Source organism: Sus scrofa, chromosome X, assembly GCF_054392235.1.
Source record: "Sus scrofa isolate SSC_HxYL_T2T_F1_AM1 chromosome X, Sscrofa_HxYL_maternal_Yorkshire_Landrace_v2.0, whole genome shotgun sequence".
NCBI classification, from domain to species: Eukaryota; Metazoa; Chordata; class Mammalia; order Artiodactyla; family Suidae; genus Sus; species Sus scrofa.
The window spans coordinates 117645211-117658071 of NC_139401.1; the positions used below are offsets into that span (position 1 = coordinate 117645211).

The 12861-nt window shown below is 43.6% G+C and overlaps 1 protein-coding gene and 1 long non-coding RNA gene across 7 annotated transcripts in view; one reads left to right on the top strand and one right to left on the bottom strand.

The window, feature by feature from the left end:
- The window catches only part of ARHGAP36 (Rho GTPase activating protein 36), a 169115-nt gene that overhangs the window by 50984 nt on the left and 105270 nt on the right, over positions 1 to 12861 (top strand). The window lies entirely within an intron of this gene.
- LOC146394782 (uncharacterized) overlaps positions 1 to 12861 on the bottom strand; it is a 121344-nt gene that overhangs the window by 32901 nt on the left and 75582 nt on the right. The window contains exon 1 of one of the 2 annotated variants that reach the window (XR_014834627.1): positions 2754 to 2890. The exons of the other annotated variant lie outside the window; for it this stretch is intronic. This is a non-coding gene — a long non-coding RNA (uncharacterized LOC146394782). Of the gene's footprint in view, positions 1 to 2753; positions 2891 to 12861 lie in introns of those variants that run through there. 2 annotated transcript variants of the gene reach the window in all.

Here is a 12861-nt window from a genome sequence, read left to right on the forward strand (position 1 = left end):
GGTGGGGAGTGATAACTAAAGATTGAAAATTGACAAATGGGTCAGACTGACGGAGACCGAGACAGAGAGGGATGGAGTGCAGTTTATATGCAGAGAAATAAGCATCAATAATCTAGCAGAGTCACCCACACTGAGGGCCACATATGGATTACTTTGAAAGTGGCTAGAATTTGCTGAGCGGAAAAGCAGGGAGATTTTGTTACAAGATGAAGAGACAAGTTTCCAGTCTTCCCTGGGGAGTTAGGGTACTGAAGAGAAATGCTCCAGGCTAGAAGTCTAGCCTGGGATGTGTCTTTTTTTCAGTTTCAAAGTGGCTGAATGATTTCAGCCGTCATCCTGCAGGTGGTTGTATCCTTCCAAGTGACAAATGTGAAATTTCTTTGAAAGCTATCAAGCTATACAAATGAAAGGAATTATAAGGACTTATCTTCGCAACCATCCAACTGAATCAAATGTAAAAGAATATTGCTATAAGGAACTATGTGAGATTTTAATGGTTTCTTCTGATGGAGGTGAACATATTTTCAGATAATCTTGAAAGGGAACAGCGCCCAAATGATTTATCTTGGGCCTTAGAGACGCATATCCCAAGACATTTTGACTGCGGAAGGTTCAGAGATGTGGGGTAGGTGTCAGGATGGAGAATGCACTTTCCATTTCCTCTGTGATTTCGGCTGGGATCAAATCATGACACCACTGGGGAAAAGTGGACCACCAGGAAGTAGTGATCAAATGGCCAGGGGCACTGTCTGCTGCAGAGACACCCCATAATCTCTGAACTAGGAGTGGCACCTGAGAGTTGGCAGTTTTCCACCCACTGACTTGAGTAGCCATAATTAGATGAGGGCTTTCTCATAAGATCTGCCAGAGGCTAAGGCTTAGGCTTACAGTTATTATTTGAGTGTTAACTCTGTGTCAGGCACTGTGCTAAGCATTTTACCTATACTAGCTCATCTAATTCTCACTACCACCCTGTAGTGTTAGATACTATTGTTATCTTAATTTTACAGATAAGGAAACTTAGACTAAAGGAGATTAGTAACTTGTCCAAGGTCACATCACTAGTAGAAGACAAGGCCTAGTATTAAATCCAGGTATCAGCTCCAGAATCTGTGCATGGAACCACTATATAATATTGCCATATACATATATGAATGAATCTGAGGCTCTGGGAAGGAAAGAAATGTAACCTGTTCAAGGTCACACAACCAGTTAGTTTTATTTTGGGGTGAATCCAGTATGTTCACAGCAAATGAGGACAACAACAAAGTCTCATTTTATTGATGTAGCTCACGTCTTGCAGTAACAACGATGATAATGACAGTAGTGATAATGGCAGCAGTAGCTAATAATTACTGAGGATCTATTATGTGCTAGACACCAAAATAACTACTTAATATGTTCACTCATTTATTCATTTATTGATTAAATGTTTATTGAGAACCTACTATACACAAGGCATTAGGGATTACAGGGATTATGGATATAGACATGGACAAGACAAACTTGATTCTTGCTCTTCGATGGGGTTTTAGATATCTTAGGTGGAAGATACCAACTATAAACATGGAAACAAATAAGATGTCCGATAGTGCTTCTGTTATAAAGTAAGTAAGACAGGGCAATATAGTACAGAGGGAATTGAGTAGCAGCTACATTAGATGGAGTGGTCAGGAAAGGCCTCTTGTTATCTCATTAAATGTTCTCAACAGCCCTGCGAAGTGGGGGGACACTGTTAGCATAGGTGTAAGTAATGTGGAAAACAATTCCATCACTTTGCTGACATCTGCAGAATTGGCTGCCTAAAGGCTTGATCAATGCGGAACAGGGAATTAGGGAGGCCATTTTTATTGTCATTCCCCAAAGCAGTACCTAATCAATTAAGAAGACCAGAAAGTACTGGACAGAATATTGTGGTCAAGAGAAGACAACTGGGTGGGATATGGGAATTAAAGGGACCGGCCCAGAAGATGGGCTACACATTGAGAAGAATGCTCTTTATGACCTTAAATCTTTGTGACCTGGGATCAGACAATGCTTGTAGTGTCGTTATAACACCTAAGACACAAAGAACAAAAGAAAAATATAGGTAGGTAACCTGGACTTTATAAAAGTTAAAAACTTTTGTGCCTCAAATGACACCATCAAAAAAGTGAAAGGAGAGCCCAGAAATGGGAGTTCCCGTCATGGCTCAGGGGTAACAAACCTGAATAGTGTCCATGAGGGTGCAGGTTCAATCCCTGGCCTCACTCGGATCTGGCATTGCTGTGGCTGGGGTGCAGGCTGGCGGCAGTTGCAGCTCTGATTCGACCCCTAGCCTGAGAACTTCCATATGCCATGGGTGTGGCCCTAAAAAGGGGGAAAAAAGGGGAGAAAATGTAGAAAATCATGTATCTGATAAGGGACTTGCATGCAGAATGTGTAAACTATACTTGCAACTCAATAAAAATATAAATAGCCCAACTAAAAATTGAGCAAATGTTCTGAATATACATAACTTCAAAGAAGATATGCAAATAAGGTCATGAAAAAATGCTCAACATCATTAGCCTTTGGGGAAATGCAAACCAAAACCACAATGAGATACCACTTGACACCCATTAGGATGGCTATAATAAAAAAAAAAACAATAACAGGTGTTGTCGAGGATGTGGAAGAATTGGGACCCTCATAAACTGCTGATCGGAATGTAAAAGGGTAATGCTTCTTTGGAAAAGTTTGGAATTTCCTCAAAATGTTAAACATAGACTTACTGTATAGCCCAGCAGTTCCATGGGCTAAAATCCCAAGAGAAGTGAAAACATATGTTCCCACAGAAACTTGTATTCAAATGTTCATAACAGCTTTTTCATAATAACCAAATAGTGGAAAGAGCTCAACTGTCCAGCATCTGAGGAAGAGATAAACAAAACCTGATATATCCACACAGTGAAATATTATTCAGCTATGAAAAGGAATAAAGTAGTGATACATGCTACAACACGAATGAACACTGAAGACATTATGCTAAGTGAAGGAAATCAGACACAAAAGACTACACTTATGATTCCATTTATATGAAATGTCTAGAATACACAAATCTGAAGAGTCAGCAAATAAATTAATTTAGTGGTTGCCAAGACCTGGGGGAAGAGGGCAATGGTAATAATGGCTAATGGGGTATGGAGTTTCTTTTCAGGGTGATGAAATGTTCTAAAACTGATCGTTGGTGATCGGTGGCACAATTCTGTGATTATACAAAAAACATTGAATTTTACATCTTTAATATGTGAATTGCATCGTATGTGAATTGTGTCTCAATACAACTGTTGGAAAAGGAGCAGGCCCAAATATCCTCTCCTTTATGAAGCATTTCCTGTCTCCCAGACAGAGTAGCCTCTTCTTCCTCCGACTGCTGCTAGCACCTTGCACACACCTCTATCATAGCACTTATATCCCTATATGGAATGGTTTGCTTGCCCCACTCTAGAAGCTCCCCGAAATCAGGGAACTTGTTTTGTTTATTTTCCACCTCTTACAGTGTCTCTGCTCCTTCCCTCACTCCGTCTTTCCTTTCCTCCCTCCATCTTTCCTCCCTTCCCCTCCTTCCTGCCTCATCACAAATTGTCATTAGGTACTGACTGTGTACAAAGACACTATGCTGGGTATTTGGGGGTGCAAATGTGACTAAAAGCATGGTACTTGCCCTAGTGTGTTTACAGTCATGCATGATGAGTGTGAGGTGTTAAAAGCATCTGTCTGGGAGATCTGACCTAATCTGCAGGGTTAGGAAAGAAGTCACTGATGATGTGTTATTTTATCTGAAACTTGAGTAACTAGTAAAAATTAGTTGTGGGGTGGCAAAACAGCGTGGTGAATGTCTTGAGGTGGAGAAAGCTTGACATCTTGGAAAAAGTGAAGGAAGGACAGTCTGGCTGAAACATTAGAAGTGGAAGTGCCGGGGAAGTGGGATGGGTCATAGTTGAGACGAAACTTGAGAGAGAGAAAGAGAAAAACGAGAGAAAGAAGGCTTTGGTGGCCAACCTAAGGACTCTGTGCTTTGTTCCATAGAAGTTTTTAAGTGTATGTGGGGCGGGGGGGATGAGATGATATATTTTTTTAAAAGTTCATCGTTGGAGTTCCCGTCGTGGCGCAGTGGTTAACGAATACGACTAGAAACCATGAGGTTGCGGGTTTGAGCCCTGCCCTTGCTCAGTGGGTTAACGATCCGGCATTGCCGTGAGCTGTGGTGTAGGTGGCAGATGCAGCTCGGATCCCGTGTTGCTGTGGCTCTGGTGTAGGCCGGTGGCTACAGCTCTGATTAGACCCCTAACCTGGGAACTTCCATATGCCACGGGAGCAGCCCAAGAAAAGGCAAAAAGACCAAGAAAAAAAGAGAAAAAAAAGTTCATTGCAGCTGATCACTGGAGAATGTACCGGAGGGAGTAGGAGCACGAATATTACTGTTGGAGTCATCCAGGCAAGTAATGATGGGTTGGCTTAAAGTAGTTGTGGGGGGTATTGTGAGATGTGGATGTTTTTGAGGGGTAGCTAGTAGGTAGAATCAGTCGCTTTAGTATTGATGCGAACATGCTGGGATGGAACAAGAACTCAAGGATGATTTTTTTAGGTATCTAGCTTGAGTGACTGGGTGAATTACGGTGCCATTAACTTTAGTAAAGTACACAGGAGAATCGTCAGGTTTAGGAGGTGTGTGGAAGTGACTTTTCTTTTTGACATAGTGACGTGGAGATGAATGTTGGCATTCTGAGTGGAGAGATTCAGCAAGAATCAGTTGATTTCAGTAGAGCTCAGGGAAGCTGTCTGAGCTGGAGCTGTAGATTTGGGAGTTGTCAGCATATAAGTGGTAATTGAAGCCATGGAGCCAGCCTGTTCATTTGTGTACCTTCCACAGTACCTGGAGTGGGGTTTGGCACCAAATATCTGTTGAATGTTAAATGTAAGATGTCTGAAAAGACTGGAGGAACCTTAAGTGCATATTCCTAAGTCAAAGAAAGTCAGCTCCAGGAGAGCAGGAATTCTGATTTGTTCACTATTGCATCCAAAATAGTGTCTGAGGGAGTTCCCGTTGTGGCTCAGTGGTTAAGGAATCCGACTCGGAACCATGAGGTTGTGGGTTTGATCCCTGGCCTCACTCAGTGGGTTAAGGATCCGGCGTTGCCGTGAGCTATGGCGTAGGTCGCAGACACAGCTCGGATCCCGGGTTGCTGTGTGTGTGGTGTAGACTGGCGGCCGTAGCTCCAATTCAACCCCTAGCCTGGGAACCTCCATATGCTGTGGATGCAGCCCTAAAAAGACAAAAGACCAAAAAATAGTGTCTGAGCAAAGGAGATCCTTGATAAGTATCTGGTGAATAAATGTGCAAGACTGAAAAAAGTAAAAAGATGTCAAAGACCCTCCCAGGAGGATCAGTAAGATCAGTATCCTCAGGTTCTTCCTTCTCTCAAACCAAGCTGCACACAGGACTCCAGCGTGGTGTTCACAGCAGCTAAGAAGATAAGCTAACGCTTATCAAGTGCATGCTATGCACCAAGCGCTGTTCTAATCCCTTCACAGGTCTTAATTGTCTTAATCACTCTGTGAGGTACTAGCTCCCTCTCCAGTGCGCAAAAGGGGAAACTGAGGCACAAAAAGGTTGCACAGTACATGATGGGAGCAGGATTCGAACTCAAACATTCTGAGTGCAGAGCCCGCTCTCTTAACCACTGAGATAAAGTCCCACTCTAACTAGTATTTCAAGGCGAAGTGACTGGCTCTTGAATTGATCAGAACAGGCTGGTGTAAACTCTTGGAAATTCCTTTTCATAGCTTTCCGCTTCTCTCTGGACGGCACCTTCACCCCCATTCTCCTGACGTTTCTCTGCCTGCCTGCCACCCCAGCCTCCTGTCACCTCCCTGATCTGTGGCCCAGCCCTCAGTGCCTGGCTCTTTGCTTTTGATCGGCGCCACAAGTTGGATACCTGCATCCAACGTGGTGACATTGTGGCGGATGAAGCGCTGTTCTGGTGCTCCTCTCACGAACTGTACCTGCATGTTTTCAGGAGCTTCTTGGAGTCTCAGGACCTTACCCGGAGCACTGACTCTAATGGGCCTCGGAATTTTTGTGATTGGTCACACAAGCAAAAGTTTTTATTTGGATGGGGAGGCAGGAGGCAGCAAGGAGAGGGATTAAACCTGCACACATTGAACTGTACAGCAGTGGGCAGCGTGACTCCTGAACATAAGCTGCATAGCCCCCTGTAGAGGCGTGTGCTGCTCTGCCACCCGGCTGAGCTAGCCTCTCACCCACTTCACGCTGCTGGGCAACACCTACCTTCTTCCGTTCAACTCAGCGACGCACTTCTGTACTGTCTGAGTGAGGTGTGGGGGTGAGGACACCGAAAGATGTAGGTCTCGGAATCCCTGCAGGCCTTCTTACGCCTTTTTGGGCAGTGGACCCTCTTGAGCATCTGAAAGTTATTGCCCCCGCCCAGGCATGGATTAACATGGGTGAGCTTGTGTATAGACACATTTTTGCTTTCTGGTTTCACCTTTGGATCAGTGAGTCCAAAGGTTCCCAACGAGAAGACCTCATACCCTAAGCAGTAGTTGCGAGTGAGTGGGGACACTTATTGACACAGAGCGGGTAGAATCCAGGAATACAACTGTAGAACCATCCTCACAATGAAAAATGCTCTGGTGTGTCACTAGACCTTCCAGTGTGCTGCCAGTGAAAAACTTGTTTATAAATCAGCAGCGCCTGGAATCGAAAATCTGTTTTCCATACATAAGGTGTTTGGGTAGACACCGAATTTCTCAGGAGCCCAACTACCGTGTAAACTGAGAAGGAATTGTGCTTCTTTTCTTGGGGACCATGTAAGTTTTTCTCCATTTTGAAAAATCATGTTAGCAACATCAATAATAGCCAGAGTATTAGTCACAGGCACACAGCGTTTCTGTATCATCTACTTTTGGAATTGGTGTTTTCTTGGGGTCTTCATACTGACCGCTTCGTCTTCTGTGTTCTATTGTTGTTAGTGCCTGAGATTTACCTATTGATTTCCATGTTATATAAATATGTAAATAATTATAAACTACTTTCCTTTTGTTTTTTCACACCGCAGAGCGTTGTACGGATATTTTTGAAGTCATGTGTGTAGGTGGGTTGTATTATCTGTGAATTTCATTTCAGGATAATAAATGGAGATGTCACGAAATGTATTTTAAAAAAGAGAACAGGTTTCGTGAGATGGAGAACCACGTACCCAGAATAAAAATTAGAGTCTGAAGGATATTCAATCTAGTAGGAGAGGCAATAATGGTTTCCATTTATTAAGTACCTACTGTGTGCCAGTTATAGGCTATAGGGATTTTTCCATGAGCTCATTTATTCCTTACAAGCCGTGCCCCATTCCTTAAAGCATAAGGCAGAAAATGAGGAGCACCAGAAGAGACACACAAAAAAAGATCATTGAATATGGAGACCCCCAGGCTGGAGATGCACAGTCCGGCTAGGCATAGCACCCCTGCACTGCTCTCTAGAGTGAGAGACTGCAAGCTCTGACTGAGCCCCCAGAGGATGGGCTGTTTTGGGGACCCTCTGTGGATGTGTCACTGGAGGTGGGGTTCAGTGAGCTGGGGGAACCTCTGTGAGATCATGAGGCCTGATTACTGCTGATACAGCTTTCTTCTCCTAGGACTCTGACTTTGGTAGTATATTCAAATACGTTTTCCAAGAATCAGTCATTCCTTCATAATTTTTGCCCCTGCCATTGGGAAAATCTCGGACTCACAACTCCAGAGCTGGTGTGGGGACCACGGACCACTTTTCTTGGGATGACACCCATGCTGTATGACAAAACTCTTTGTCAAGGGCAGTAGCCGCTGGTCTTCTCTGCTTGCCGCTCCCAGTGTGGGATCCCAGGGAGGAAGTGGGGTCGAGGGCAGCTGGGGCCCCAGGATTCTTATGCAGCCATACCGGGGGTAGAGCCTCTGCCTTGTGAGTGGGAACTGGGTGAAGGAAAGGCTGCTCACCATTCCCCTTTGGCCGTGCTCACCCGTTTAGCCTCAGCAAGTCTACTCACAGCTGGGGAGCGGGGTGACCAATGCTGGAGTCCTGTCCCTCCTGGAGAAACTGAGTCCCTTGACTGGGAGCTTAAAGGAGAAGGAACCGTGTCAGGCTCAGCTGGGGAGAGGGTAGGGAGGGAGTGGGTTATGGTTCAAGTGCCACAGACTCTCACTGTTCTTGCCAAGATTTACTACATTTTCTTAAATAAATATTTCTTCACTTGTTATATTGCCTTAGGACAAGTTTGAGAGATTTAAAAAGGGTTGCTTAAAAAAAAAAAAAAACTTTACCAGTTATACTTGTTTTACTGCGAAGTGAATGCCCTTATTTATCAAATTGTTCTAAAATCAAACATTTTGTTAAAACAACAACAACAACAACAAACTTCTACTACAAAGAGGCAGACCTTGAGATGGGCAGAAGGAAACTCAGACCCAGAGTCTTTTTCTTAGGCTCCAGGTCCCTTGTGAGATGAGATTCATGGAGACCCAGCAAACCAGCTAGAAAGAGCAGAATCAGAATTCTACTTTTTTGGCCCCATAGTTTCTATCCGGTGAATCTCTCCTAGAGAAAAAGCCAGATGAGTGCACAGAGATGTCTATGCAAGTATGGTTATGGCAAAATGATTTGTAAGACGCTGCAATATCCGAAGTGTCCACACTGGGGCGGTATCTCACTATGTTTGTTCTCTACAGCATGGCCCCACCGAAACGCTCTACCTGTAAAGGGATCCCTGAACGAACGGAAAGTGCTGCACACTCTATTCCCTTAGAGAGTCCAGTACATATTGACGTAATACAGCTCTGAGATCAGTCTTTCTGAAAAGAAACTTGCAAATTTCCGTTTGAACCAGAGTTTGAAAACTCATTGGATCACTTTAAAAAAAAATCATTTTTTTTTTTTTTAAAGCAAATGCTTCTAATATCTTCACAGTTTGGGAACTGCTGTACTAGGGGTTGGACTGTATAAATCATGGCGTGTATTTTTATTGACATCCTAGACAGAAATTAGTGAAATCATGTTATTTTCGAGACTATTTAATGAACTGGTAAAATATTCACATTTTTAGAGTGAAAACAAGACATACATTTGGAGACATCATTCAATCTTAATTGTATAACTTTATTCTATGCATGAGAAAGGACAGTAAAAAAAAAAAAAGGTAACGGTTGCTTGCGGGGTTATATGTGATTTTAAATTCCTTCCTTATAATCCTATAATTTCTCTTAATGGTTTACAAAGTAACTATATTATTCAACCCGAAAAGAATACATGCCATAAACCAATATTAGATCATCCCTCTCATGCATTCTAAACTTATTTGCCTTTTGTTATAAATAAGTGTTTATTAGACTTTTTTTGAAAATGCCAGCTTATTTAAGCTCCAGGAAGGGAATGACAAGATGTCGCAGATGGGCTTGATTGAGTTGGTGGCACATAATGAAAGGAGAGCCTGTACAAACCAGCAGTGCCGGCTGCTAGGCTGAGGCTTTCTTTGTGGCTAATGCTGGACTCTCCAGTGTGAGATGGCATTCACAAAGAAGTGCTTCTCCTCTAGTTGCCTTGAGAAGATAATGAACATATAGTTAATTATCCATGTCAAGTTGACCTCGAGAGGAGAGATACTTCATCTGCCAGCTTGTGTGCGAGACCGGGTTCCAGACTCCCACGTCCTACCTACTAATGCAGACATTCTTGTCCTTCCCAGGAGTCCTGAAAAAGATGGGCTGGGCCGGCAGCTTTCGGTGCCTCTCTTGCAGAAACTCTGTGATGCTCACCCCTTGTCAGTATCTGGCATGCAGCTAAGCACTGTTAGGTGTTCAGTAGGACTTGCTGAATAAATGGCCTGAAACCCATTCTCAGGTTGTCAGTTTCATTCATGGAAACTGTGTTCAGCAGATCTGCAGTGTTATGATATGAAATAATTTGCACAGAATATGATTTGGTCAGGAAATCGAATGCACGAAATGAGGGACGATTGGTCTTAATTCCGAGTTTGCTGCTAATTCTTTGTGTGATCTTGGGCAATTACTTCCCATCACTGGGTCTTGGTTTCCCTGATGTCAAACAAGCGGTGAACTGTGAAATTGGTTCCCTATTGCATTTATAATAACACTTCAACTCCTTTACCTGGACCCAGGGTCCCACACGATCATGCCTTTGTCTCCCTCTTTGCCCTCACCTCCCACTGCTTTTTCTCTCCCTTCTTCTATTCCACCCACACCTGAGGACATTTGCCTGGAAGCCTGTCTCCCAAGATCTGGGTCTCTGTTTTTATACTCAGGTCCCAGCTTAAATGTCACCTTCTTGGAAGGGCCTTCTCTGAGCACCGTATGAAGCAGTGCCCCACACCTCTCCCCATCACTCCCGTTGCTCTTACCTGGTTTCATTTCCTCCCTGGAAATTATTTTACATTTGCCTCGGTTATTTTACTGTTGGCTTATGTATTGTTTGTCTTTTTACCTCACTGGACTCTGAGCTCCGCAAAAGTAAAGAACCTTGTTGATCTTGTTCATTTATGCATCCCTAGTGACAAGAACAAGGCCTGGCACATAATAGGTAATTGATTGATAGATATTCGTGGAATGAATGAAGAAGACTCTGACATTGACTTAGTTAACAAACACCTATATAGCATTTACTGTGTACCAATCTCTCCTCTAAGTGCTTTACAAATTTCAACTCATTTAATTCTTCTAACATCCCTGTGAAAGAGACACTGTTTTTCTTCCTATCATAAAGACAGAGAGAAGCTAAGAAACTTGCCTAAGGTCATAATGTAGTTTACACGGATTATCTCTTTTAATCCTATCAACAACTCTACAAAGTAAATGCTATTATTGCCCTCATTTTATAGACAAGGAAACACAGTCTTACAGAGAAGTTAAGCAACTTGCCCAGGTCATACAGTTGGGTAAGTGGCCAAGAAGGCCCTTGAATCCAGAGTATCTGACTCTAGAGCCCAGCTCTCTTGTGACTGGATGGCTCTGGCTGTCACAGAACTGCCCCTTCTGTACAAACACCGGAAAGTGGGAGAGGGCAGGTCTTGGATCCACAGAGGTCACAGAGAGTTTCCCTAGCATGTGTAATGTTTAATGTATTTCATCTCTTTGAATATGAATAAGTGTATGAAAGCCTTTATTAGCACTGCATGCGCTTCTGAGACGAGGGGCCGACCTTTGTCAGGAAGTACTTATGGCTTTCCAGCCCATCTTCTGTCCCAGGCAGACTGACTGCTCTCTCAGGAGTTTGATCACTCAGAAGCTTGGTCATTAGGTCCCCTAGGGATTGTATCTTAAAAGTTAGACTCAGATTGTTCATTGTGCTTACCATGAAATGTATGCATCACTAAATAAATAGAATCCTTTAACATTTTTTTGATAACTATTACGATCTGCCAGAACAGGATATATTATGCTGGACGTAGCATTGCTCGTGCCAATACTGTGCTAGACCATTTTAGGCACATTCTCTCATCATTTTCCCAATGCCCCTGAAGGAATGGTATCTCCATGTACAGGTGAGGAACCCAAGAATCAGAGAAAGGGAGTGACTTCCCTAAGATCCCATAGTTGGTAAGTGGTCGAGCTAGGAGCTAAATATTTTAAGTACATGTCTATTTGGTAACCTTAAAGATCATATAAATATGAATATTGTGCTAGAATAAACACTCAATATTTTTAACTTAACTGAATCCAAATGCTTATGATTTGTGGGTGGCCTTCTGAAACTTTCTTATTTTCCTGCCCTAGAGATGCCAGGGCAGAAAGGGTCCAAGAGAGAGTAGCCATTAACATTTTGAGACACTAAGGCATCAAAAACTTGCTGCAAATAAGAGGCAGAGTGAGGGGGGTGGCATAGGGATCCGGTACTGGGCCAGGGTGGCAGGCCCTCGGGACATGACAAGTCATCTTGACATTACTACGAGCTGTTCAGCAGCAGCTTGAGAGGGAGCCTGGGAGCATCAGAGCCCAGAGGATAGGGCTTGGTGTTTTCTTAAGCAGAACTGGCCTGAGCTTTGACGTCTGTTCTTCCTTAGAATTTCCTTCCTATGCTCCTCATGGTTTCATCACACAGCATCATGGCATAATAGAAAGAAGGCGAGCTCTAGAGAGACAGACCTGGGTCCAAGTCCTAGCTGTGTGATTTCCAGCAAGTCACTTAACCACTCTGGTCTTTCGTTCCTGATCTGGGTTGGTGTGAGGTTTAAACTAGCATCTAGTACACTAAGCTCTCAGTAATGAATATAATTCTGTCCCTACCCTGCTCCTACATTTCCAGCCCAGACTCTCTGACACTTTCCAAATATTGACTCATTTTTCACTTGAAATGAGCCTGGAGTCCTAAGGAATTACTGTGTGTCCACCAGGTGGTGCTCACCCCCATCCCTACCAACCTCAGGCTTCAGGGAGCCTCTGAATGCATCCATATGATGTTCCATTTTACCACGTCTAGTCCTGACTGGCCCTTTTCCTTGATGCCTCCCCCCCCGCCACACACACACACTTACACTATGCCCACATCAGCTTGGCATGGACGTAGAAAAGGGTTAAGACGCCATCTTGACCTGATTCGAATCCTGATCCAGACTTAAACGGATGCATTCCCTGACCAGCAAAGGGAAAGAGTTCAAGGCCAGTCTCCAAGCAAACACATACAAAGGCTACGTCAGAGCGCTTTCACCCTCCCTCGTGCCTGTACCATACCCCACCCTGTTGGCATAGCAGACTCATCGCTGCTAACACTATGGTTAAGAACACCAGCTTGGGAATCAGACCAACCTTAGTTCCAATCCTGGCTTGACTGCTTACTGT